The 27,590-nt window shown below is 44.1% G+C and overlaps 1 long non-coding RNA gene across 8 annotated transcripts; it reads right to left on the bottom strand.

Annotated features, from left to right (window-relative positions):
• Positions 1–2,844: 2,844 nt before the first annotated feature.
• Positions 2,845–26,258, bottom strand: LOC130681925 (uncharacterized). Of its 8 annotated transcripts, none has more exons than XR_008995206.1 (6): positions 26,055–26,258; positions 12,290–12,435; positions 5,846–7,901; positions 4,985–5,150; positions 4,648–4,749; positions 2,845–4,351 (listed from the first exon to the last, which is right to left on the bottom strand). It is a non-coding gene; the product is annotated as an uncharacterized LOC130681925 (long non-coding RNA). The 8 variants fall into 8 exon arrangements; XR_008995209.1 differs by lacking the exon at positions 4,648–4,749 and having other exon boundaries at positions 5,846–5,963; positions 7,757–7,901; XR_008995210.1 differs by lacking the exon at positions 4,648–4,749 and having other exon boundaries at positions 5,846–5,957; positions 7,757–7,901.
• Between the last annotated feature and the right edge of the window lie 1,332 nt (positions 26,259–27,590).

Genomic DNA, 27,590 nt, shown 5'->3' with positions numbered 1-27,590 from the left:
AAACAGACATGAGAAATATCGCATATCGGGTGCAAGGGAATACCATTTTCCAGGAGACTCAAAGAACTCTCCTAACACTCTCTGAAGCCTCTTAGAGACACACGCCTGGAAACCTCATCTTCTTGGGGTTCTACTGATATTTTTCTTTTTCTGAAATGCTGGGCACCTCTTCTCTCCATTTCACAACCTGTAAAATGTCCACCAGCTGACTTGTGTATTTGCATATCGAAAAATCTCCAACACTGTTTGTACGGCCCCCTGGGATACAAATCTCATTTTCCCTGACTCCCCAGAACATGGCAGTAAATGCCAGCTGGTGCAATATGCAGAATTCCAGGTCAGTCATCCACGTTACAAAAATCATGAGCCGCTTTGTAGCTGTGATGCACCTTAGAAAGTTAATGCCCATCTTCACCTTGCAGCAAAGTTATAATTAAAAAATGCCAATTGACTTGAATTTCATAAAGCACATAGCTAATAAAAGAGAGAGGAAATATTCTCACCTGGAGATGCCATATACTTCCACAACATCCTGGGAGGCATTTCAACTTTGCACACCAAACATTTCTGACCTTCGGTGAATGAGACAATAAAAATAACCTTCAGAGAGCATTTTTAAGAAAATTCCGTGTTCTTGGACGGACAGCAGGAATCTCAGTACCACTCAATATGGCTAATGCTTTGCATTTTGTGCACAGGAACTAGTTTTGTTAATCCCAGATGTATGATCAGAGATAATTGCCCTAATTTTGGTAATATAAGGCAAACTCATGGTCTAATTAATTTCCTATAGCTGCATAACAAACTGACAGAAGTTTGGTGGATGAAAACAATGTCCAGTTGTTAATTTTACATTTTGGTGCATACTAATCTTACAGACATGCCATGACGTGGGTTTGGTGAGGTTCTTTCCTGGCATCTCACAGGATGTCTACCTCCCACATCTGCCATAAAAAGGCTAGGCAGGGCGTAAAGGACAGAGGTCCCCTGGGAGACATCAAGGGTAATGGAACATAAATGGTTTGGATTGGATGGGTTTTCCAGGACCACGATGTGATGGTGAAATTCCCGGGGGTGGGCATAGGGATATAGCCTCCCACAGTCCGTCCCTGGGATGTCTGTGAGGCAGGGACACGAGGAAAACACGTCTGCCCTCCCTAACGCCCCTCTCCTAGTCCTTCCTCTGTCCTCTGATCCTAATTTGCTCCCTGCTGCCGTTCACAAGACATCCTGGGTCTGCCTGGAGTCCTGAGACTTCCCTCGCTAGGTGGGGTGGGTTGCTGTGGCCCCTGGAGGGCTGCACCACAATTCCATCTCTGCCCAAGGAGGCGTTTTTTTTTTTTCTTATTGAAGGTGGTACATTCACTTGTTAGAATGGCCCTAACAAAATGCCACAGACTGGTGCAAACCATATAAATTTATTTCACAGTTCCAGAGGCTGAAAGTCCAAGAGGGTGGTTCCAACACATCGTCTAGGATGAGCGTCTACACTGCAATTCACAGACAACAATCTTCCCAGTGGAACCTCACGGCACAGAGGGATGAGGGATTTACAGGGACATTAATCCCATTCATGGCCTGATACCTCCAAAATGCTCCCCCACCAGAGACCACCACCATGGGGAGAAGAATTTCAACATAGGAATTTGGAGGAACACAATCATTCAGACCATAGCATATACCCTTTATTGTTCATTTTTTAAATTACATTGTGGGGGGTGAATTGAGTCAGGTGACATCTGGTTTCGGACTCTTCTCTGTCCCATGACCATGTTTCATACAAAGAAAATTAAAAGTGAGAAAAATGAATGTCCTTAAGAGGAAAGAAATCCATGCTATGCCATGTGATGCTTCTTTTTCATAAACATCACTTTGAACATGGCCTCCCCCTTCTGACAGAGTTGATGGGGTGTGGCTGAGAACATAGAAGAAGGCACAGGGCTAGGATCCATCAGGACTGTGCAGTGAGCACGAGGAAATCTCAAGAGATAATCTTGTTATCAGCCAAGAGAGCTTTCCCTAGACTGCCTTTCTCGTTTGTGTGTGGAGGGCAGAAACCCTGGCCCGGGGGTGCCTTCTCTTCTGAAGTGCTATGGAACCCCCCACACTTTACGCAATGGGAAATCACTCCAGTGTTTTTGGAGAGGAGAAATGGCAAAATGTAAGAAGACTCAACTCTGAAGATTGTACCAAACAACTTTGTGGAGACAGACAGACCGGACGCATCACCGCCTCTTCATAGGCAGATACGTATGACCTCCCCGTTTCATGCCTGGGCATCTGGCTGGGACAGTGGATACCCAGAAATCATGGAATTATGGAGATGCCGCATGTCAGAATTGGGGGAATAGTGAGCAAAATAGCAAGCACACATTTTGATGTAACGGGAAGTTCCCCAATTTCCTTAACCATGCAGGCATACAAAGGAATAATCTAGAAATAATCTGGTCAAGAGACAATTTCTTCCAACTCCTTCCAGAGTCTGGTCTATCGATGGTGTTGTTATGTGATGGACACACAACACTGTGTAAGTTTAAAGTGTTACAACATAGTGACTTATATACATATTACAAACAATATTTTGAGGAGTTCCTTATGAATGTGAAAACATTTGGATAAAATACACTTGGTAGAACATTTTAAGAGAACTTGAAATAAATAGTTCTTCACACACAAAAAAAATGCTTTGAGTTTGGCAAAAGTGAAATATTTCAGTACATTTCGCTCACTCTCAATGGCCAGTCTTGACCATTTCCATTTTCCAAGAAAAACAGAAATGATTTCACATAATCCAAGGCAATGTTTTCATAAAATAAAAAAGCCATAGGACTATGGGTTGGAATGAATCTTTTATTTGGAACTTTGTGTTTACACATTTATTTCTGATGTCTTCTGACTTTAGTGATTAGATCACAAGAAAAAAATCATTGTTTTTGAAAGAGGAAGATGAGCGTGAAATTTTAAAAAGCTGGTTGCTACATGGCAAGCTTAATAAAGTCATTTGGACTGGAAACCTCTCTTCAGTGGACCAAACAGAATAATACAAGTGTAATAGATGAATAGATACAGCCCGTCCCTGTTTTTGAAGTAGACAGAAGCTGAGATTCAGAGAAGCTCATGACGTCCTGAAAGATTCATATCTATGAACAATAGAAACAACTCCATCTTATGTGTCTTAACAAAGCATATTTGAAAATCATGTTATTACTGAAATACTCAAATAGACAGTCACCAATATTGAGTTTACCGTTCCTGTTCTTAGCTCCAGCACACTCCACACTAATCAGGACTGTTTCCTCTGCAAGGAATACCATGCTTTCTCGTCTAAAGCACTTTTGTTCATCTCAGAAACAGTTTGTACCTTTACTGTAATTCCTAGACTTGGGCTCACTTCCTCCTCAGCAAACTACTATTAGAACTATAAAAAGGAAAGATGCAAGTTTACGGCAGAAACCTACCGAGTCAGTTACGGAGAAAATAGTAACACGTATTGTTTCAGCGACTCTTCAAAGCTTTGCATTAAAAACGGTTTTGCAGGACAAAAACAAACTGTGTTCATCAAAATACTGGAAAGAAACAGGAAATGAGATTGCTGGTGAGTGGATGCTGAAGAATTTCTTTCCTGTTGGTTCTTTCTACTTAAACAAAAGCTTTGAAGAGCTGATCTTTACAGAGGTGTGACTCTCACAGAGTGGACAGAGGGGACCACCAAGAAAAAGTGTGCAGGCCCCACGTCCCTGCATCTGACAGGTCTCCCCTAAAATCCTGGTGCTTTAGAGAGAACATGCATGGCCATTTTTAGGTAACAACGCATGCATTTCCAGACAGCACAGGTTCTCGTGAATGGGGAATAAAACAGAGCATAGAGAGAATGTGGGAATCGCAGAGCTATCTTTGTTAAGGGACTCCAATGTAGGATACCAACGTGCACCCTGAAATGCTATTCTTAGATACAAGTACATAACCCCACAGAAAGGAGAATAGACAGACATCAGAACATGACTGACATTTAAGGAATCATGCAATCCGTTACAAACACATCTTTACAGAGTCTGGTTGCTTTTATTTTGCACAGCGAGCTGGACACGTAGTCCCAGGTGACCAGATGCATGCCATGCAGCATGTCGGGGCATCAGATCTCAGCCCCAACTGTGATAAAAGGGTTTTATCAGAAATGTCGATGGAATGGTTTTCAAGTCCAGGTCAAGGAACACATTCAAGAAACGGGCTTCTGTGGCACATGAGGCTGAGTCCAACGCTTAGGCGTCCGTTTTGTGTAGACACACTTCAAAGGACCTTTCCCTCACACCGAGGAAGAGCCCCAGGGTGCACGGAGTTGCACAACCGGAGTCTGGGAGGAAATATGTGAAATAATACTAATCATTTAAAAGTAAACAACAACAAAAAGACGGTGTCTTGCCTGCTATTTGCTGTGGGCACAGCCAGGTCACTTTTAAGGAATGGGGCCTTTGCGTGTGTGTTTGCAGGGGGACATACTAAAAACAATCAGGAAAACGGAAAGAACAGGAAATGGGTGTAGAGGAAACAACGCATCTCTATTTGTGGTTATGGGGACAGAGCACCTGAAAATTCTCTCCTTTGCGGTCGTTCCCCCCAGGTGTTTTATGAGAACATGTGAGAACTTACTTCAGTCTTCAGATATCACTACATGTGTGGGACACAGTCAAGAGGAACATGTGATGTTACGGGTCACACGGCTCTTCTTGCCTTGGTGAAGAATTAGGATCCCTCTAGAGACACATTTTCTGCTCCGAATACTGAGTAGTTTCCCCAAGACTATGTTTTCCCAACTCAGTGAAGGGGCGACTTCCCAGTGGCGATGGGAACAACAGCACGTGGGTAGGGTGCCTTGGTTTTCATGAAATGGGCTGCAATTTATCCCAAACAGGAGGCAGGCCCGGCCGGGACTCCCGGCACCACAGCCATCATGGATTTGCTCACGTCCCTCCTTTACGATACTCACCCTGTAGCTTCTCCAGAATTTGCACATCAGAAGGAACCAGCCTCATGACAGTACTGATGTCCATTCCTGGCCCATAACCTCAGCTGTCCAGCGTCCTACCAGATGCCATTCATACCAGGGCGAGCTGATGTGGGGTCTCTGGGAGGAACACCGCCTGAGCCATACTCTGAACAGCAACAGACAAGAAAACCCAATATACCCAGTGGTCCCTGGAGAGCAAAAGCTTCGCCCATTCTTATTCACTCACGCACGCTTTCAGGACGGCCGGTTTGCCCACACTGTTTCTTTTAAGACGACTCTTGAAAAAATAAATCACACCCATGCGTCAGTCCTGCAGGGACTGGGCTTTACAGCTTTGAGACTCCAAGTAGACACACACCCAGATCAGTGAAGATTATCTGTCCTCATCGTTGTACAAGTGGGTCAATATTAATGGACTAATAAACCTCTCGACCAGAAGAGGAGGAAATGAAAGCAGGGGTGGGTTTGTACTAAGCTTTAGATCCCCTAAAGGATTTGGGGTGGGAGGCAGGGTAACCGCCTCCCAGACGCTGTTCCATCGCAAAGTTCTGGCTAACGTCAGGATGTGTTTGAAGCACTGTTGTATTCCCTATCAGTGCTGAACTTTGCCAAAGGAAATATGTGGGGGAAATAAGCCCTTAAAGATAGCTTTTAAAAGCCACACTGAATCAGACGGTTAAAGGAACCCGTGTTGTCTCACATGCACAGGAGACAGGGTGCAGGTAAACAGCCAAGCGGTAAATCAGAGGTGGGGGGCGGTGTCGATGTCAGGGTCTCTGTCCTCTCTTGGTGCTGCCCAGGTGGCACTCAGCCACAAATATGCACAGTGGGGACCCTTACCTGATCCAGGTGGGGGTCTCTCTCTTGTGGTTTACAGTGGTTAAGATTATGGGTCCAACTCTGGCTTCACTCCAACAGCCTTGGGGTGAAGGAGACGCCAGTAGGCTGGCACCTAGGGCTCAAGCAAGAGAAATAGCCAAGATGTGTGCCCAGCCTCCCCCGCTGAGGGTCTGGACGGCCAAGGCATATTGCTGGCACCCATCCCCATCTTTCAGAAACCACACACAGAAGTCAGCGTGCACCTGTGTGTCTTTTGCAAAAATGCCACGCTTCCTACCAGTGTCCCAGTGGAGAAACTGAGTCACTCCCCCTCGCATAGGCTTTTCTGGTAGGTGGACATTTGCTACATCTGCTTTCCATAATTTACTGTCAAGGAGAAAGAAAATAGCTCCTTCTCAGAAACACCCCTCAAACCCCCACAGTGTAAAGAGCTAGGAAGCATTTTTCCACACACGTCTTCTGTAATCCAGCCTGGCTTTCCTCTCTGGGATCTTATCACGCCATCCCTGCTGCTCTTTTGAGACAAGAGTCTAAAGAATTCAGACATATTCATGAGCTCCCAAATGCATCTCACGGTAGAAGGGAGATGCCGGCTTAGGGCGGTACTTTGTAAAATTTAGGGCTAAAACACTTCCTTCCTTAAAACCCAGCACATTGTACTAATGTCCTTCTATCCTGCCCTCCCCAAGTCCCCTGGTTCTGTCTCTTCCCAATAAAACATGTTGCTTGTTGAGTGACCTCTTTGAAAGCCAACGGCGAACCATGGTGTAATTGGTGCTTTGAAGCAATCCTGGCAAGTACTCGACCCTCTGCCGTGGTGTGTTTTCTGATCTGTGGCCAAAGTGTGACAACAGACATCTACAACATGGTCAGCTTTATGTTTATCTGCCCCAATGACACGTTTGGCAGGACACAAGCCTCTGAGCTTCCAGACATGAGGTAGGTTTTCTTTTCAGATAACAGTTGGTTATCTTGTTCTGCATTTCCAACATGCACAATAACGTAAATGCTTGACCCGATGTTATGTTTAATAACCACATAAACAGACTCGTTTTAAAAGGGCATCTCTAGGTCATGAGGTACTCGCAGTGTGTCCATCCTGGCTGTGTCCATACCAGGGTCAGGGGTGGCCGGGTGGGCACAAATAATAGTCAAACCACGTGGAGTGGAAATGTGATAGAAGTACATTCTTGGTTTAGTGATGAATGGGGTGCTTAGCATAATCTGGAGATGCCCTATAAATGGAAACAGAAATGAGAATAAAGGGTCTCCATCTAAAGATTGTATCCCAGAAAACGGCTGCGGTTGTAAGTGGTCAAATATCTCCTTAGGACATCTCAGAATCCTCTGCTTCCTAGATTTCTATGACTAAACCCTGTGAGAGAATTCTATGCAGCAGGTAAATTTGAAAAAGACAAGAAGAGTAAAAAAATCCGCAGAGCACGATTAACTATACCCAGGATAATGCAAACGCCTGATGTCTCCAGAGAGCACAGCCAGGGAGTGGCCCCTCATTCTGGGCTCAGACATCCCTTCTAAAGGCTCTGGGCACCTGAAAACACCTTCCAGATATGCAATAAAAGCCTCATTAAACCAAGTTTCCTGGTAAACATTCAGGGACCTGTTTTTCTCAGATCTGATCTGGGGAAGACCTCAGATAATCAAGGCCTTCCTCAGCCTTCCACAAGTGCAAGAAAGCTGATTGTGCAAAAGATGCTTCTGAGTTCCCTCCAAGCTCTGCCTGTCTTGTTTTAAATTAAGCAAACGCTTTCCTGGATTTTTCTTTAAACAGTCTCAGGAGGCTTGAAGAGAGAGCCCGTTATAGTCCCTCGTGCTTCAAGGGGAATTCCATGTGCAGGCGTCCCTTCCAGGACAAACTTTCCGGTTCATCTTTCTGAAGAATAATCTTACCATCATGATGCCACGGCGATTTTATCCACAGATTTAGCAGTAACTCCCTGGGTCACAGAGTAAATTCCTCGTCTGAGCATCCTAGGAGCAGGGCCATTCCTAGGCCCCCGGCTTGTTCTCTTGAACACATGTCCAACAGCAGAGACTGCACATGAGCAATAACAGCACACGGACAAGATGTAAAACACTAGCATTTACGTGATTCCTATGTTCCATCCGCTTATCAAGACGCTTCAGAGAAAAGCCCTTCTCTCTGCAAAATTACACTTAAAAGTAACTCATGTTTTGTGTATAGAGATGAGAGCTACCGTTTCTACCAGCGTGTATCTCAGTTAGGCATTTTATATGCTACAACCCACAGATTTTCAGAAAAGTCTCTGTGCAGAGAAGAAACTTGCTATGAACAGGCTCCTCTTAATACTGTGTTTAGTATTTGCCTGTTTCTACTTTTCCATACTGCATTTGGGTTGGAACAGGTAGGTCCGTATCACATCCGTGCAACCTCAGAATGGGGCCTCATTTGGAAACTGTCTTTGCAGGTGGGACTAAAGGTCTGAGATGAGGTCCTCCTGGATTGGGGTGGTCCTAAATGCAATGACAGGTGTTTGCATAAGAGACAAAAGAAGACAGAGACAGACACAGAGGAGAAAGCATATGGAGACAGAGGTGGAGGCGCGGACGGGAAGGATGTGGCCACATGCCCAAGGCTGCTGGAACCCCAAGAAGCTGGAAGAGGCAGGAAGGAGCCTCCCCTGGAGCCTGTGGAGGGAGCACCGCCCCTCAAGGAGCTTAGACGTCTGGTCTCCAGAGCTGGGGGACGATGATTCCTGCGGCTTAAGCCTCCCAGTGCGTGGTCTTTAAGACACAAATCCACACACTGGTACACAAAATACCCATTAGGGGTACTGGGGACACCTCTATCCCCACTGGGCCTCTCCTCTCCCCCTAGGGAGTGCCGTGCCTCACCGGGCCCAGGGAGAGGATGGCACAGATGCACGCAGGTGCTCAGGATGGTCAGGGTGCAGCAGTTAGATTGGTCATGGATGCGAGAGATCAGGGCTTGCCCAGGCTCCCAGGGGGGGACCCAAGATGTGGGCATGCTGTACAAGGGGTCTGGGACCCTCACAGTGAACCCCAAGAGCCCTGTGACCTGGGCAGACGGGTGGACCTGCAGCCCGCCAGGCTGCAGCAAGTCAGCAGAAGGCAGCATCTCAGGAGATGTCCAGGAGCCACTAGAGACGGACCTCAAAACCTGGTGACCTTGCTGTGGCAAGACCGGGCGCCGAGGAGGGCTGCGAGCTGGTCTGGACCCTGCCCCGAGGGGAGGCCTCTTCCCAGCCCCGCTCACTGCCATGCTGCCCTCCTAGAGCCTGCTGTCCTTTCCGGTCCTTTCCCACCTTCCGTCTCAGCATCAGAGGAGCCAGCCAGCACCCTGGCCCTGCCCACGTCCACTCTTGCAGCATCTCTTAACTGGCTTTCGGACCTGAGGTGTCCCTGCAGGAGAAGCGGCAGCAACTCCACATCCTCCACACATAGTCGGAAGTCCTACTAACATTTTAAATTTGGTGGCAAGACCCACCTTGCATTTTCCAATCTTTTTGGACATAAGACTTTCTCTGTGTCTCTCTCCTTCCCTCCTTCTTCTGTGTCTGCCTTCTCAGCACCCCTACCAGTATCTTGGAGAACCAGACAGTGGGCAGAACCATTTGGGGGAAAAGCAGATCCCCACGAGTGCCTCTCCCACTGGTGTCTACAGCCTCCTGACTTCCACTTCTGCTCTGATTCCAAACGTCCTCTTGGGCATCTGACAACACCTGGCCACGGGCTCCCCGGGCCGCACACCAGTGGTCGATTCCATCCACCCCGGGCCGCTCCTTCCTACGCTTTTTGACTCAGAGATTCCTGAAAGTTCGCCTCATTCCTACCTGCCTTGCCCACCACAGCCAGTCACCAGCCTGGGTTGAGAAGTTATTATGGACTCAGTTGTGTGTCCCCCAAAATGTACGCATTGAAGCCCTAACTCCAGGTGTGAATGGATCTGGAGAGGCAACTTTTGGGGGGATAACGATGGTTAAATGATGTCATAAAGTTGAAGCCCAGTCTGGACAGACTGGTGTCCTTATGAGATGAAAAGACACCAGGGCTTGCGCTGTCTCTCTCTGTTTCTCTCTGTGTCTCTGCCTCTCTCTCTCTCTCTCTCTCTCTCTGCAAAGAGGAAAAGCTATGTGAAGACAAGTGAGGTTTCCATCTATTATCCAGGAAGCAAACCCTTGCATGAAATCAACCCAGTGCTTCGATCGCAGACGTCCAGCCTCCAGACTTATGAGAAATAAACATCTACTATTTAAACCTCCCAGCCAGTGGCTTTTGTTATGCCCCCCCGAGCTGACCCAGGTGTTCAACTGCAGCCTCCGATGCCCACGTTCTCCCCTCCATGCTCACCATCCATGCCCAGACCTTCGCCCCTGCCAGCAGTCAACAGTCAGCAGGTCACCTTCCAAGTGTTCTGTGTGACGCCTGCCAGGAGAAATTGATGGAGCCCCCCGAGAGCTCCTTAAATTTGAGATTATATGGCAAGTTAGCCTGGACGCTGTGGAACCCCTCAGAAATGGAGTAAAGATGACTCCTTAATCAATTCCATGTCCTTCTAAGCATGTTTTTTTTTTTTCCTTTAGACGTATTTCATCAGCCTTTTGCCAAGACGCTCATTTTCCATCTCTCCCTGGAAAGCCCCTGACATCCCCAGGTTTGCTCCGGTCTGTCTCTGATCTGGGAGCCCACAAACTTGCCTTTCCTGTCATCAAGATCTAAGGACAGCAGCAGGTCAGGAGAGCAAGAAGAATGTGGGTGTACACGCGCCTTGTTCTCGTTCTAGGAGGCACTGGCTCTCCAGGAGCAGGTTTAAGCTCCATGCACTCATTGGATTTGTATACAACAGGTATGTTCTAGACACTCAGGAACCGAATTTAGGGTGCACATTCTGCACATTGGGGTGAGCCCCGTGGACTCCGATGTCAAGGTCTTCCATCTCCTATCAACCTATTTTAGTGTCACGGCTGTTGTTTTGTTTCTCATACTTTTATGGGATGAATTTTTCCCCCACAAAATAGGTTGAAGCTCTAAGCCTCAGGATTTGTGAAGGTGCCTGTATCTGGAAATCCAGGAATAAGCCGACAAGAGGTCATTAGGGTGGGTCCTGACCCAGCAGGACTGATGTCCTCACAGGAAGTGGGAAATACATCCGAACACAGGCACACGGGCGAAGGCCCGTGACAGTGGAGGCAGAGACGGGGGCCGAGCAGCGGTGAGCTAAGGATCGCTGGCAGCCACCAGAAGCCGGCGCCTTAGACGCAGGTCCAAATAACCAAACCCAACAGCAATGAACCCACAGTATATGTGAATCTTTTTTGGAAGAAACTTTGGGTATCTGGGAAACTCAGAGTGTCTGAGTCCTGAACATGAATTAAGCAGATTGCGAGCCAGGTAAGCCACAGGTACCGGGAAACAGCAAATGAAAATTATTCCTTAATGACAAATAGCTACTGAATCCTGTCTTTCCAATATGACCCTTTTCTTTATGTCATTGCAGGGATGGTAGGTAGAAAAAATACAGAGAAGGCAGCCATTAGCCATGACAGATCAAATAGATAGATGCAGGCAGATCATGTAAACTCAATGTTTAGTGGAAAACTCTTTGCTCATGCGTCCTACATTGCACCCTCCACTGCAAACGGATGGCTGCTCAGCGTCACACTGTTATGTCCATGGGGTCACTGGGAAATGTGACAAAACTTTATTGATAGATCAATAGATAAGTGATAGATGGATGGATGATTGCTAGATGGGTGGATGATTGCTAGATAAGTCAATATATAGATAACTGATGATAGATGATAGATAGATGATAGATAGATAGATAGATAGATAGATAGATAGATAGATAGATAGATGATAGATAACAGAGATAGATAAATGGATAGGTGATAGAGATAGGTAGATGATAGGTATATTAGATAGAGAGATAGATAGATAGATAGATAGATAGATAGATAGATAGATAGATAGATAGATGATAGATAGATAGATAGATAGATAGATAGATAGATAGATGATAGATAGATAGATAGATAGATAGATAGGTGATAGATAACAGAGATAGATAAATGGATAGGTGATAGAGATAGGTAGATGATAGGTATATTAGATAGATAGAGAGAGAGAGAGAGAGATAAATAGATAGACAGATAACACAACAGTTAGATATAGTAGACAGATGGGTGGATGATGTGTATGAGACTGAGTTTCCTCAAACAGACCTTGATCCAAGAACTCTAGGCAGGAGGTTATTTGGGGACAGAGCACAAGAGGGAGTGGGGAAGTGACATGGGGAAGGAGGGAGGCCAAAGATCGGGTGTTTATCAAGCAGGTCACCACCAGGACAACTGGGGTCCAGTCCTGCTGAGAGCTCGGACAGGGTGTTGAACATGCCCCCAAGCCATGCTAGCTGTGGGGTAAGGGAGCCACGATACTTACTCACCAACACGTGCCATCCTTCATATGGACGCTCCTGGGAGCACCTGGCCTGCCTCCTGTAGGTCCACTCGGGTCCAGCGGTGAGATGAAGACCCCAGACAAACAGACGCAAGCCCCGGAACTGGACACGGGTGGGTCAGCATGCGCTGTAATGCACAGGAGGAGAGGTTACTGCTCAGTCAGTAACTAAGGAGGGATTGGCCTTCCATATGGAAAAAATGAAAACCACATGAACACACACACACAATTCCAAGTGGATCAAAGTTACACTTCTGGAAGACAATATAGAAAAATATCTTTCTCTCCTGGGAGACCAGACAGATTCCTTTAAGAGGCCATGAAAACATTCACCATGGAACAAAACGCCAAGTTTCAGAGTTGAAAACGTCTGTTTATCAAGAAGCCCATAAAGGGAATGAAAAGGGGAAGGGCTGCTCTGGAGGAATCGCTTTGAACAAAATCTCTTGAAGAAAGGATTCAGATGATGCAAATCTAGGATATCCAATGTATCAAAGATACAACCCATTTGAAACCTTGCTGAAATCCATGGAGAAGCATTTCCCTCAAGAGGCATATACATACACCCCCAAAAACACTCCAAATGATGACGACTTTGTTCAAGGAAACATCACGCAAGAACACGACACAATGAACATCGTTATTTCCATAGGATGAGCAACGTTTAAACATTCTGAAAATGTCAGGCCTTGGGGAGAATGTGGATCTACAGAGAAAGTGTCAATAAGGACATCGGCATAGGTAAATTTAAAAATTAATACAACTTCTTTGGAAAACTGTTTGGCATCATTTATCAGTTCTAATCGCATCGCCACGTCTCAAGAATTGCTGTCCTGGGTGAATAGTCTAGGGGAAACCGATTCAAGCGTGCACTCGATCACACGTCACTGAGCGTTCGTACCATCTCTGTCAGCAACAGCCAACCCGGGAAGGGATCCAAGTATCCGTCAACAGGAAAATGTAGAAATATATTGTGGTCCACTCACTCAATAGCGTGTTTGTCTCAGGGAAAAAAATAAAACCTAAGATGAATGAAATACAGACACAGGCTACAATAGGAAACACAGACGTTAACAGAACAGTGAGTGAAAAAGTAAGTCGGATTTATAAGGTATGATTTTATAAGGTTTCTATGATATGAGACCATTTTTCATTCCAAGTCAAAGTATATATACTATACGAATAGAAAACGTCTAGTTTAATATCATACGTCTGCATATAAACAAATCCATATATGGGTTTAGACTTATTCAGTTTTATGTTTCTGCAATTATAAAAGCAAGGAAATGATAATCTATACACTCAGGGTGGTAGCTAATGTCAGGTAGAAAAAAGGCATGGGACACAGAGAAGGCAGATAAATGCAAGATGTTGTTAATGATGCAATTTTCAAGTGGGGCCGTGGGTATTTTGCTATTAATTATGTTACTATGCCTTACATATTGGATATCTTATATATACCAAATGTCATATTTAACCTATCACGAATCATTATGTCTACAAGGATGGATGGTTCTTATTACCCTTACAAGTTTTCATCATCTTAAATCTATGGATCTGCTGAAATCCAATGATGTTGAAGAAGTTTTGCCCAAATTAGACAGCATCTGGAAAATTGTCCTTCTACTGGTCTCTTTGTTCTGAATCAATGCTCAGTGTGTTAATTGAATACTTGTGCAAAATAATGCATTTTCTATTACTAAGGCTTTGCTTAAGATTTTTTTTTTAGGATAATGTGTTGACATACAAGCCACTCAAAGTGTCTTACTCTACCTAGAAACTTAAAGCCGACAATACCATGGGCACTGCATGGAAGATGTCTTCACTCATTATGAAATGTTGGGAAGGCTCTTCATGTGGGAAGACAGGCATCTCCTCCAAATCCTCTTTAGAAATACCTGCCGAAATATTTCCAGCCTGTCACCATCACACACCACCAGGAAACTCCCTCATGCATTTGGAGTGGAGTTGGACATTTACCATGTTTCTACCAACAGCCGATTTTATATTTTTAGGCAGATTGGAAGGCGGTGCATGGAGGCACCTTCTGGGTAGCTGGCAAAGTTCTTTTTCTTGACCTGATGGAAGCTTCCATAATGTCTGTCTTCTGACACTTCACTAAGGCACCTCTGTTTTGAGCAGTAAATACTCTCTATCGTTAAATACATCACTTTCATTCAACAATTTGTAACAGCGACTTAAAACTGAGGTCAAATGTAGACATTTTCATAGAACTAATAACAAAGATTTCAGTATCAACCTACGCTTGGTACATGTTCTATGACTTCAGAGCGGAGGAGGTACCTATGTAGAAAGGGTCACTCAGATATGGTTTAGAGAAAGTGGGGTTTTCACAAAGTTTGACAAGGGAGAAAGATGGGGGGAACGGAGGAAAACCATCTTAGAGGCAAAGAGGGAAGATGTGAGTGAATGTTAAAGGAATACATGATTTTGGACCCACACTTAGGTGCTGACAGGTGTCCTATGAAGACGGAGGGGAGGGTCCTGATTTAAGCTGAGGGTGGCAGGAACTTGTAACCCAGAGCCTGAACTTCACATAGGGGACATCAGGATGTAGGGACATTGGAGGTAGGGTCCCGATCCTGTGTGTGGCATGCTGCACAAGATGCACTGGGGAGACAGGTATAGTCTGGAGGTCAAGGATGGTGGAGCTCTCTTGGAAGGTGACTCTGAGACGGACTTCAACTCGCAGAATGCGTCCTAGTGATGTGGGTGGCTGGGTTGAAAGGCAGAGTTTCATTTGACACTGTTGATGGAAAGAGAGACTTTTCTTTCTTGAGTAATGATGGCCCATGCCTTAGATCTGAACTAAAATAAATTTTACCATTTTATTGACATTTGAAATTGTTCTGCATGTCAATTCCTTTTTAAGGAAGCCACCCTAATCAGTCATGCTAACTTCAGGGAGACTTCATCATTAGGAACTTTGTATATGGCTACAAAAGTCGTGTTTGGATGAGGCAGAAAGCTGGGCACAGCAAGGTGAGGAGGGGTGAGGGAAGCCTGGCAGGCATGTGCTCACAGGCGCTGGGTGACTAGCGACCAGGAGGCCCCAGGAAGCAGGAACCCAAGGGCAGTCGTGCCCATGGAAGGGGTGTGGGTCGGATGGAGCCTGTGTGGCATCTGCGGGCCAGGTGGGTGGTAAGGATCTGAGTAAGGCCATTGTGGGGAACAGCCTGGGGCCGTGCCTCTCCCAGCCTTTCATGTTCCCCCTGGAGAAAAAAACAACAGTCAAGAAAAAAACCAACAGACACATCAAACCCGTCACAACCGACTTTCCGGATGTATTTGCATGAATTGCTCATCTTGTTTTTCATGGCATCATAAATCTGAGTAAGTTAGCGAAATAGTGATGGTGTCAGGTGGAAAAATGATACGATAGCCTGAAAAGCAGAAAAGGAGTACAATAGAAAAGCAGAAACGTATTACAGTTAATAAACAAACGACTCCATCTCTGACCACTAATGGGAGACTCCACAAACATTCTAGTTTCTCTCTTTTATCAACATGCTCCCAACAAGTACGTACCGTGAGGGTGCGGGCAGGTTCTTACCGCTACTGGGGACCGAGCTGTGGACATCTCCTGTCTGCATCAGAGTCCTCTCCACATTGAAGCACATTAGCTTAGTTCTAAGCTCTCTGGGTCCACTTACAATCATGGCTCTGCCCTCAAATAGAAGGTGCGCCCTACCAGGTTCACCAGCAACCTCAGTTCATGAAATGTCTTCTAACCCCAGGGCCAGGAAGAGAGGGTGATAGTCCACGAGCGTCCACGCTTCTCTCAGACGCACTCCTCCTCAAGAAGAAGACAGACAGGCAGCAAATTTGGGAGGCATGTGACCAGGATTCCTTGGACCAGCCCCTATTCAAAGTATAATTGAAGGAAGAAATGGAAAGCTCATACTCTTGTATTTATTGAACAAATCTAACTCATGCCAGCCTTAAACAAACAGTAGAAAGCAGAAGGACAGATCTCCACTCCCCAGACAAGAAGTCATGGGTACCTGGAGAGTCTAGGACCTGGAAATGGCCAGTTCCAGCACAATAGCTGCAATGTGAGTTTCCTAGCTGCCGCGTCCCTTTCTCCCTGTGTCTTCCACCCTCCTGGTGTGTGGGCTGAGTTTGGTTGAGAAAATATGGCCACCATATTGCTGGGAAACGAATCAAAGATGAATTGTCCCAACACTAAAAGGGTGTGAGTTGCTCCACAGTTTTGTTTTGTTTTTTCTCTCGAGTAGAAGTGCTAGATGCTTTCATTTGAGATTTAAAACAAAAAATGTTTTTGCTTTCAGCAAAAGGAGTTTCTACTGTAAAGAAGCTAGGAATACATTGCAAAGTTTGGGATATAGATTTATGTATCATCATAATATAGTCCCCCAAGGGTCCGAATGCACGGGCAAGAAAACAGGTTGCAAATTTACAGCTCAGCAGAGTAGACAATGTAGACACATATTCATTGAACTTTATTTAAAGACGATGAAGGGGAATTCAAACTTTAAAGAAAAAGTGTTTATTCTGACCTTAGATGGGAAACTTTAAAGGAAACAATGAGCATTTAAAATAAGACATCATGTAAGGTACAAGGATACAAGTATTAATTACTACACTCTGTTGAATAATAATAATGTCTGGCATGTATCTTATGCTTAATCGTACAGGGAGATGCTAGGTAATCCATTCATCCAAAAGTATCTCATTAATGTGGCATCTAATTAACTTGGGAGAGTTATAAAATGGGATTCACAGCCTCAAAGAATTACAATCTTACAACTTACTTTTTAAAACATACACATTATACCTGGAAGGTTCATTTGTAGCAGATATCGATACGGTCCGTGATGAAAAGTAAAATGGAGATTTCAGTATGTAGGCACTAAAATTATTATACTGTACACTGAAAAATTTCACTGACAACAGAATCCAATTTTTCCTTCAGGGAATGTTTATACGTGAAATATTTAAATCATTGTATACTTTCATCTCAAACATTGAGACAGAAACACAGATGGAAGGGTTTGGAGGCTGTCTGATCATGTGAAGTATTGATCAGGTTGGTGTAGTATTATATATAAGCAAGGAATTGTAGAGATACTCCCTGCCTGTACAAAATGTGGCCAAAGAGAAATCATTCTATCCAGTCCAATGCCCTTGTTAAGAACACAGTGCTTCATTTTAAAAAAAAAAAAGGAAATTTGGGTGTCCTTTCTTCTCCATATAAAGGTTGACTTCAGAGCTGGGTCGGCTTCCCAATCTTCAGTTCTGAACAAAAGGTAGGGGCTGCCAGTGAACCTACATGGATCACAACATCCAAGAACTGTGAAGAAAACATAACTCGGGGAGATGGACAATTAAGGTCCCCCCTAAGTGTGAACCACCGTTTCTCAAGCACATATGAACTGAAATTTCCATCGTAATGGATGCAGACCAATTTGAAATGAGCCAACACAAGCATTCTGCCAGATGCTCTGGCTAATGTGAACAAATTATGCAAGAAAGGAAACTGTGAGATGTCAAAGGATTTCTGAGGAGAGGGGCTGAAAACCCAACCCCCCCAAAAAAAATTCTATTTACTCCTGATTCTTCAGAATCAAGCTCACACTTCCTAGAAAATGTGGGTATCCGGGGACTCACAGCTCTTGAGTCAAAGGACGGTAGATAATGACATATTCCAGGACACGAATATCCTACTGATTCAACAACCTCTTCATGCCACTTGATGCCAACCTTTATCCAAATTCCACTTATTTATTGGTAGCAGAGCCCAGATATTTTGGGGGGGGGGAGTACATTCCGCCTTTCGGGAGATTATATTCCAAAGGAGGACTTTGGTGAACTGGCAGTTGTATCAAGCCAAGCATGGATGGTTCCATTTTCCACTGTATGGATGGGTTAAGCAGAGGCATACAACACACCTTCATACAAAAATGCGACCTTGGGTCTCCCAGAGGGGAGTTTGGAAAAGTTCCCTTGTACATGGAAAAGACTCCTTGGTTGCCAGCTCAGGACATTATCAGGCTTTATTGAAACAATCTGGTCTATGTCTCAAGACCACGAGACGAGGTCACCTGTAGATGAAGCTAACATCAAGGGCAGAACCTGATCATCCCATGCCTGCTACTGCTCATGTGCAAGAACACATTCCCTTATTGTGTGAATGGGATGAAATGTTTCCCCGTTCACTTCTGCTAATACTGACGGAGAGACACCAAATCACCTTAAACACAACCAGTGTTTGCATAGACCTGAGAGCCCAAGACAGGGTAACAGCCACATCTAATAGTGACCACTGCAACACGCCCACAGATGTAAAGATTGCAGTGCTAAAGTCATCTCTGCAATTCCTACTTCATCTGCAGCATCTAGGTCAGGGAGAGCGGCTACTGACCCATAAAAACAAAAGACCTAAGTCCAGATGATCAAAGAAATGTGGCTTATGGAAGATCAGGAAAGAGACGCCAGCACCTTGAAGCGGTATTGAAGCCAAAGACCGAGAATCTACCAAGAAGGATGGAGTTGTTATGACAGCTGCACGAGAAAGCTCAAGAATGAGACCTGGATTTCAAAATAATTCATCGCTGGTCATTGTTTTAAAACACTCTTCTCATTCAAGGGGGAAAACAGAAATCCAGTTCTAGACCATCTTGATGGTCGAGTTTAGGAGATAATGATGCCAGGAAGTAGAGAAACCTGAGTGTATGAGGATATAGTAAAGAATTTGGAGCCTCCAGGGAAATAACCATCATTAAAGATGAGTGAGAGTTCAGCCTGCACCCCAAATCTCTTCACATTACATCCTTGTTAAAAGAGGGAGATAGACACACGCTTCATGGAAAACGTATGTTTAACCAAGGCAAAGTCAGCTATTTATTTTTGCATAATGGAAATTAGAGTCTGCCCCAAAGGTAAACCCAGATCTTCCCTTCTAAGACCAGTGAGACCTTGGCAGTGCTAGTAATTTAAATCACTTTCTAATCAAAAAATAATAAGATAGTAGACAACATTCGGTAAATTCCAGAGAGTAAGAAAATTTAAATGACCCCTGATTGTCTTACTCAGACACTGTCCACTGTTAATGCCTTTATTTTTAAAGGAAATCTGTCGTGTTTAATGGAAAGAAAAATGTTTGAACTGAATATAGTACATATCACAAAATAGGATATTATTTCATAAACAATGGTGCTACAGAAAAAGTAAAAGAATCTGAGAATGTTGAATATTTTAAAACTTTGTAATATGTCTTTAGCTTTTCAAAGAGCAAAATAGTTATTTCTTTGATTAGACAGTTATAAGATGAATTTGATATCTGCACAACTCAGGGAAACACTGCATTAAAATTAAAAGAAACACAGTTTAAAGCTCAAACCAGTTTTCATCAGGATGCTCTAAGACAAATTATTGTATCTAGTACAGTAGAAAGCCGGTTTAAGAAGAAAAGAAAACTGTACCCAACATTAGGAAACGATTTTAACTGAAGCTTGTTATTAATCAAAGATTTTAATGAATTCATAAAGGGCCTTGTTTTCTGCCCCTTGGGAATGGCCTGAACAAGGAAGAATTCTGAGTGTATTGTTTTTCCTGAGTGTATTGTTTTTTACATTTCATGAATTATTTTTAAAAAGTCCTTCCACATTTGGGCTTCCTTCATATTAAGACCTTATTGGAAGGGCAAGCAGTTTTTTCTAATTATTTTCCTTTTATTTATGAAGCATAGTGGGGCCATTGTGGGGTGGACCTTCTCCATCTGGAACGCATCAAGAATTTGTTCTTTGTTTTGAGGAAGGTGGTCTAGAATATAAACTTTCTAACTTCTTGCCTATCAAAACTCCTTGTTTGTCCTCAGGTTGATTCACAAGTTTCCCTCAACAGGGCAAAAAACTTGACCTCATGGAATGTTGAAGGCTTTGCTCCATCGTTTCACGGCACCCAGTGTTGCCAACAGAAGGTCCGTGTTATTGGGAGCCATTGTATCAGTTAGTTCTTGCTGTGTAACAAAACACCCTGTGTTTTAGAGCCTAAACACAACAGCTCCAGGTTGAGCTCAGGGTCCTGTGGGCTGGTCATTTGGGATCAACTGGGCTCACTCATGCCTCTGGGTGAGCTGCTGATCAACTAGGTGGCTGTGCTTCTAGTGGCCCATCTGGGACGATGGGGACCAACAGGCTACTTATGTTCCATCATTTGGGCTGGCTTGTACTTCCTTTCAGGCTGGTTGGATTCCAAAAGCAGGAACAAGAAAGAAGGCTGCAAGCCTCTTGCAATAAGATGTGGAATCAGTTTGACCTCAATGTCCCTGAATTTCATGGGCCAAATAAATCACAAGATAGCCCCCATTTAATCGTGGGGAAATAAACCACCTCTGAAGGGGGTGAGTCACAAGAATTCTGACCTTCTCTGGCAATGTATCATAGTCGTCTTTCTTGCATTTATTTCTTTTCTCATGACTTAGTAATACCTTTCAGTTTGAATACGTGAGTGGATATTTTTCACCCTGCTAAATTAATATATATGTACATTTATATATGTATTCCTAATGATACATTTTATTATATTTAAATTTTTTATTTATAGTTTATATAAAGTATTTACAGATCTATTACATATATATACATATGTGTTATATGTATGTGTGATCAAAGATATTATGCATATTATTTATATATATTATAAATATATATTTAATATGCTTTACTATATTTATATATTTTATTGCCATGTGGTGCTGGGGAGCATTCTGGTCTCTACCCACCAAATGCCCGTAGCTCCCCTCCAGGACACCCCAAAATGACTCCAGACACCCGAGTGTCCCCCTGCACGGGGGACACAGACACCTGAGTTAAACACCACCAATCTCAATTTCTGAAGAGTTCTCTCATCTTTTCCATAAACTTATATTTTGTTCCACTTCCTATGCAGTGTGTAGATGTATCACCTCATTTGGTCTTCCATTAAGACCCCAGCAACCTCCGTTCTACAATTCAGGTCACCAACTAAATGTCTGAGAAATGTCAGCGTCAACGCCTATATAATGGGTGGCTGAGTACCCTTGCCACGGCTCTATTTCAGCCAGCCCTTGCTTGTTGGCACCGCTATCTTCTCAAGCCCCTTTAGGGCATGAATTCAATCTTTTTCTTTCCTCCCCTTGACCTACATTTTTTGCAGAGTCACCCATCCCATATTTATCCTAACAAATGTCATGCTACTGATCATCCCCAAATATCTCCTTGCCCGTTTATGTGCCAGAATGGATTTTCTAGCTGGATTAAAACACCTCGCCGAATTCAGCTTCCTTGGCGATTCTATGGAACTCTTTCTCTCGGTCGTCAGAGTTAGTCAAACTCTCCATTGCCCTTGGGAGTAAGGATGGAGGTGGCCTGGTCGGCTCTGCAACCCCAGAACTGCCAAAACAAGGGGTCATTTCCCTAGAGGCACAGGCCTGGTGTGTCATATCCACAGCCAAGACTCACTCCTTCACCTGGCATGTTCTCTGGGAGGATGCCTGCTCATCCTGAACCCTTCTCTTCCTACCGTCCTCATTCCCATAAAACACTCCCCTGCCCCCACGGTTGCTCTGTGCTCTTTGAGAAAGCATTCTCAGGGGTTTTGTCAAAAACAAATTAAATAGTCCCAAACTCTGCAACTATAAGGGAAACGCCAAGCGGTCCAGTTGCTCCAAAAAAAAAAAAAAAAAAATTAACCTACTACCTAATTCATTACTTCAGAAACCAATTCTGACATTTTTAATTCAGATCCTGAAGATGCTCTCAAACATGACTGTTGACTCCATAAAAGCACAGGCATTTTAAAAAGTTTTTTTTAATTGTGGTAAAATACAGAGACCATAAATGTGAGCATCCTAACCATGTATAAATGCAAAGTTCAGGGACAGTCAGTGTATTCACATGGTTAGGGAATGTCCAGAACTTTCCATCTTCCCAAACTGAGACTTTGTCCTCATTAAATACTTCCTCCCCGCCCCCCTCCCCAGCCCCTGGCCCCCACCATCTACTTCCTGTCCCTGTGAATTTGATGACTCTAGGGACTTCTTGTAAGTGGAACCTCAGCGCTTGTCCTTTGTGACCAGCTTATGTCACTTAGAAAAACATTATCAAGGTTCATCCATTTCGTAGCCTGAGTCGGGACCCCTTTCCTTTTTCATGGCCGAGTAATATTCCGTTGTGTGGACAAACCGCATTTTGTTTACCCATCCATCTGTCCATGGACACTGGGGATGTTGCCACATTTGGGATGCTGGAAATTATGCTCTGGGAACACAGGTGCATAGTGTAAGCATATTTTTAATTGTATGTGCACCCATTCCAACACACGTGTCCATTTTCTTGGCTCATCTTCCTTCAAACCATGGTCCAGGTTATCTTTGGAGCAACTTCCTGACCCCAGGCAAGCAGAGGCTGGGACATGGATAGAACTTTCCAGAACCTTTCTTGGTCCTGCCCTTGGCCAGAGGTCTCACACATCAGACAAAGCTCTAAGGGTCAGCACCTTAAGGCAAGAGACGATGTTGGTTCTGTGGCCTCGTGGTACCACTGATGGCTGGGGGCCGCCTCCCATGATTAGAAAAACAGTTTTGTGCACAGTCCTTGAGATAATAAGGATTTATTTTCCTTTTTTCTTCTATATAATGACTTCCTTTCTTCTCTCCTTCCAGTTGTTAAATCCTTTGCCAAGTGATAATTTCAGCATATTCTTGTTACATGAGATAATATATATTCAGTGACATCAAGTAAGAGATTTCAAAACACTTTAACCTATTCCAGGCTGGAGCCTTGTATCCAGTGAATATAAATTCATGACTAATATCCTAAATGATTAACCTCTTTCATGGAACCCTTCTGCATCACAGAGAACAAATATCAGCTTCCAAACAAAAGGCATTTTCTAAACCACAGGGAAACAAACGTACTCAAAAGACATTAAAACTCTACAAAAACCGTGGTTTCATGAGTCTGACAACGTGAAATGGTTTTTGGCAATTTTAGTGGCAGCTATCATGCTTTGCACAAAAGAACTTAATTACGATCTCACGGCAGACAGGTGAAGGAGTGAAATCATTTTCTGGGAAACCAAGTGACTTCTGAGACATTTGATCAGATTTCCCCTCAAGACAGAAAATGAGAAAATACACTCCTGGCAGATTTTGTCCAATGGAAAACATCCCTCTGCCTTGGTTTCTCTTGCCATCACTGCCCAGCAAGTCAGGAATCATGGACCATCTGTACAAGACACGGGGCAGGAGAGAGACCATGGGTTTAAGCAAGATGTGGCATCTTAGGGCTGATAAGAGGCACACGAGGGAGAGGAAAGGGGTATTTGGAATGCTGATAGCCCGTCAAAAAACCATTGCTTCCGACATTCCTCGCCCAAATCCCGACCTGTAAACATGGAGTCCCCAAGTCATCCACCTGGCAGAACGATTCCCTAACTCAAAGATGTACCTTCTTTTACTTAAGGTTTCCTGGCTGCCAGTACCTGGGACTCTCTAATATCTAATACAGGAACCATTACCTGTTCTGTCTCCTCAAGTCATTTGCAAGAACCCCTAAAGCACAGACCACATCCTATTTACGTGCATGTGTTCTCTAGCCGACAGAATTCCAAATCCAGTGGTTGCTTAACTGACTTTATAATATATAATATATATCAGGAAGCTTGTTGGGGGCCAGAGAGTAAATATTTTCCACGTTGCAGGCCATATGATCTCCTGCAACTATTCACGTCTGCTGTTATAGGAAGCAAACAGCCCCAGGCAATACATCAATGACTTAGCGTGGCCGTGGGCAATAAAGCATCGTGTCATAAAATATTACCCTTCCTTTGAACTTCTTAAATTATTAAAAGATACAGAAACCATTTTTGGCTCATGGGCCATAAAAACACAGGCAGTGAGTCATAATTTGGCAACAGCTGGAATTAAACTGATAAAGAGTTAAACATTTATGGGGTCATACAGAACCTCAGGAGATGAAGGGGATCCGTAGCCAGGTTTTCTTTCAAACCATGCAATCGTGTTCATCTCAGTGCCTTCCTCTGTCATTAAAGGCCAACATATTTGCAGCAGATTAAATCTACTCCAAACCAATGTTCGCTTTCCAGATGTACTGCAAAAAATGAAAATCCCCTCCTGATTTATGCATGTGAAATTCCACAGTCCATTTTGCATGCCAAAGCATTGCACCCGTGGCTTAAAAAGGGCACTTGCATGGAGGTTTCTCCCAAGTTTGAAAAACAAGCAATCTTACAGAAGTGCAAACGCAGCCCTGATTTATTCTTAAGGACGCAATGCCTTTGGTTACTTTATTTAGGATTGGAAGAATTACAGAAACTGCAATAAGTTCATCATTGAGGAACACAGCTGTGAACATCCCAAAGGAGCCTTTGTCCAGGCATAATATACTTTAAGAAGTCTAGAGTTTCACAAGCAGTCTCTCTTTCGCAAGGAGAACTCAGAAGCCAGTGAAAACAAAAAAATACAAAAGATACGTGCTCGCTTGGAAATACCTTGGAAATGACTGTTACTTCGTAAAATAACTTTGAATTCATACACATGCTCAAATCCTCAGTCTTCAAGTCTCCAAGATTCTTTCCATTCAGGGTCTCAGAATGTGCTTGGCTTTAGCATCTTGTCCCCTGGCCTGGTCTCTGGACCCTGCTGGCCCCCGTAAGCCCTCTGAATCCGGGCTGAGGCTGCCACCCAGCCCCTGCTCCCAGCCTCACCCGCAAAAAAAACCCTGTGTCTGCAACTCTCTAGATTTTCATCCCTTATTTTTCTTGGAAAACCGGAACCGCAGCCACACCTTATGACCCATCTGCAATTTCACCAAATGCAGAACACACATGGTAATAGATAGAAAATGGGACGGAACTGGGAGAGAGACCTCCCAATGGTTTGTTTACAGTAAAAAAAAAAAAAAGAGAGAGAGAGAGAGAAGCCCTCTTTGCTTCTGAAGGTCCCAACTGTTTCAAACGATTTGTACCAAACGACAGAAAGGCATTTTAGCAGTTCACGACTTGCCTTTCTGAGAGTCAGAACCAGGTTGGGGTGCAAATCGTACAGGGAGTGAATGGGATGGGGCACAAGAAGTAGACACAGGGTACAGAGGGGGCCGTCCCCGTGCGAGCTGTGGGTGGTGGCTGTCCCCGAGTGTCACTGCCCAAGTAAATGCGATCCCCAACGAAAGGCCAGCATGTTTCCCAATCCCTCCACGCAACACAAGAGAGAGGCTGCCACGTTTCTACATCCAGACTTAACTGTTAACAGATGCCTAGAAGCCAAAAGGCTAAGCCTCCAGGAAGTAGATAAAACCAGAGTCCAGAGACGCGTGGCCGTCACACCAAGGTTTCTGGTTGGAGTTTCCGATTCCAGTAATGCCACGAAGTTATTATTAGCACCTCCTTAGGTAGCTCCATACAGGCAGAAACGGGAGGTGCTTCTCCTGCTCGACCTGTTTCTCTCTTTCTCACACACACACACACACACACAGAAGAAGGATGGGAAAAAATATGTTGTTTTGAAACCCAAGATGAGCCGAACTTCCAGGGGCTGCCATCTGTTGGTTCTAAGACAGGGGAGGTGTGAGCGTCAGCCAGCTTCACAGAGAGGGACAGGTCCCCTAGGCCTCCCGCCCCTCTGTCACCAACTGCAAGCTGTGGGGTCCCCTCCTTCAGCCTCAGCTTCAGGAATTCAGTAGAGAAGGAGCCCAGGACTCACCATACGCCGTCGCACACAGGGTCTTGCTGGGTGACAGGGAACAAGATGGGATGGATGTCAGCCCCGGGAAGAGGTACGTGGGGCAGGCTCCGGGCCGGCACCAAACCCAGGGCTCCTGTGTCCTCGCCTCGTGGAGCCGGGGGCACTATAAGCTCCCAGCCACGCTGCGTGGCCCTAGGCGTGAAGCACTGCTCGCCAGGGAAGCCACCCAGCTGTGTGTGTGTGTGTGATAAAGATACCTACTTGGATTTGTTTGCCCCTCCCTGAAATTTTCTGCAATGCGGTTCCTTTGCACTTTCACCTGAGCCCTGTCCTGGGCACCACAACCAGTTACAAGCCATATATGTGTGCACATATATCTTTGTGGGTGTATATAGCTGGCTACAAAGGCATCTATGTACACACGTATATGTTATACTTCAGACATATAAAATTAGGTATGTATTACATGCAGACACATTTGACTTGCATATATAACATGTATATACATATATAGTTGGTTAAAATATATACCTTTATACATATAACTACTTTATGCATATAAAAATCATATACATATATATGTACATACATGCATGTGTGTATACATAGCTAGTTAAAATTGTATCTATGTGTATACATAGATAGTATATTGCATACACATAAAATAATACACATACAAAATATACATGATACACATATATAATGTATACTATATAGCTGTTTAACATATGCACACACACATATATATAGCACATAATTGTATATATAATGTATGTACATTGTACAGTCGTATATATAATATAACAAATATATAGTGTATAATAAAATATATTGCATTTTGATATTGTGGTTCTCCAATCAACTCTAAGAGAGGATCCATTTTACCGACCGACAACCTAATACACTCTAAACAATGATGCTTAATTACTGATGTCATATTTGAAAGTATCTGTGTATCTCCTCCGCTTTTTAAAAACATCGACTTAAAGACAAAGTTTACTTAATTGAATGCATCATATTGAACTTCTTTCATAGCTTTAGCTGCTAATGATTCCCAAGCATGATTCTTGGGTGATTTTTTTTTTTTTAAGGCATAATGGTTCATCTTTGGGTCTCGCATGATTTTGCTTGGAAGGGTCCTTCACTGACTGCATTGTTCACCTGAAAATGGAAAACCCATTATTTGCAACCATACATGCAAGGCTGGGTGATGACCATGTGGCTTGGGAAGAGCTGGTCCTAAGGAAAACAAATGCCCCACCCCAGGAGGACGAGAGGGTACCAAGGTGAGCTGTTCAGAGGTATTCCTCCACTGCCCGTGTGAGCTGGGGCGGCGGTAGCCAGATTTCTTAGGCGTGTGTTGCATGAGCAGATGGACCATCTCGCAGCTTTAAAACCACATCAGTGTTTATTTTACAGAAAACAAATAGACCCTTTTGTTTAAGAAGAAAAACAACTTATATTTGTGCAAAAAAACAAAAGACAAACTTTTCTTGCCAATTTTCTTACTTTGCAATGTCTCTCCCACCACCCCAGCCATGGACCATCAGTAAA

The sequence above is a fragment of the Manis pentadactyla genome, chromosome X, assembly GCF_030020395.1.
Source record: "Manis pentadactyla isolate mManPen7 chromosome X, mManPen7.hap1, whole genome shotgun sequence".
In the NCBI taxonomy this organism is placed as follows: Eukaryota; Metazoa; Chordata; class Mammalia; order Pholidota; family Manidae; genus Manis; species Manis pentadactyla.
Note: the sequence above shows the minus strand (reverse complement) of the source record. Positions and strands in the feature narration are given on the sequence as shown.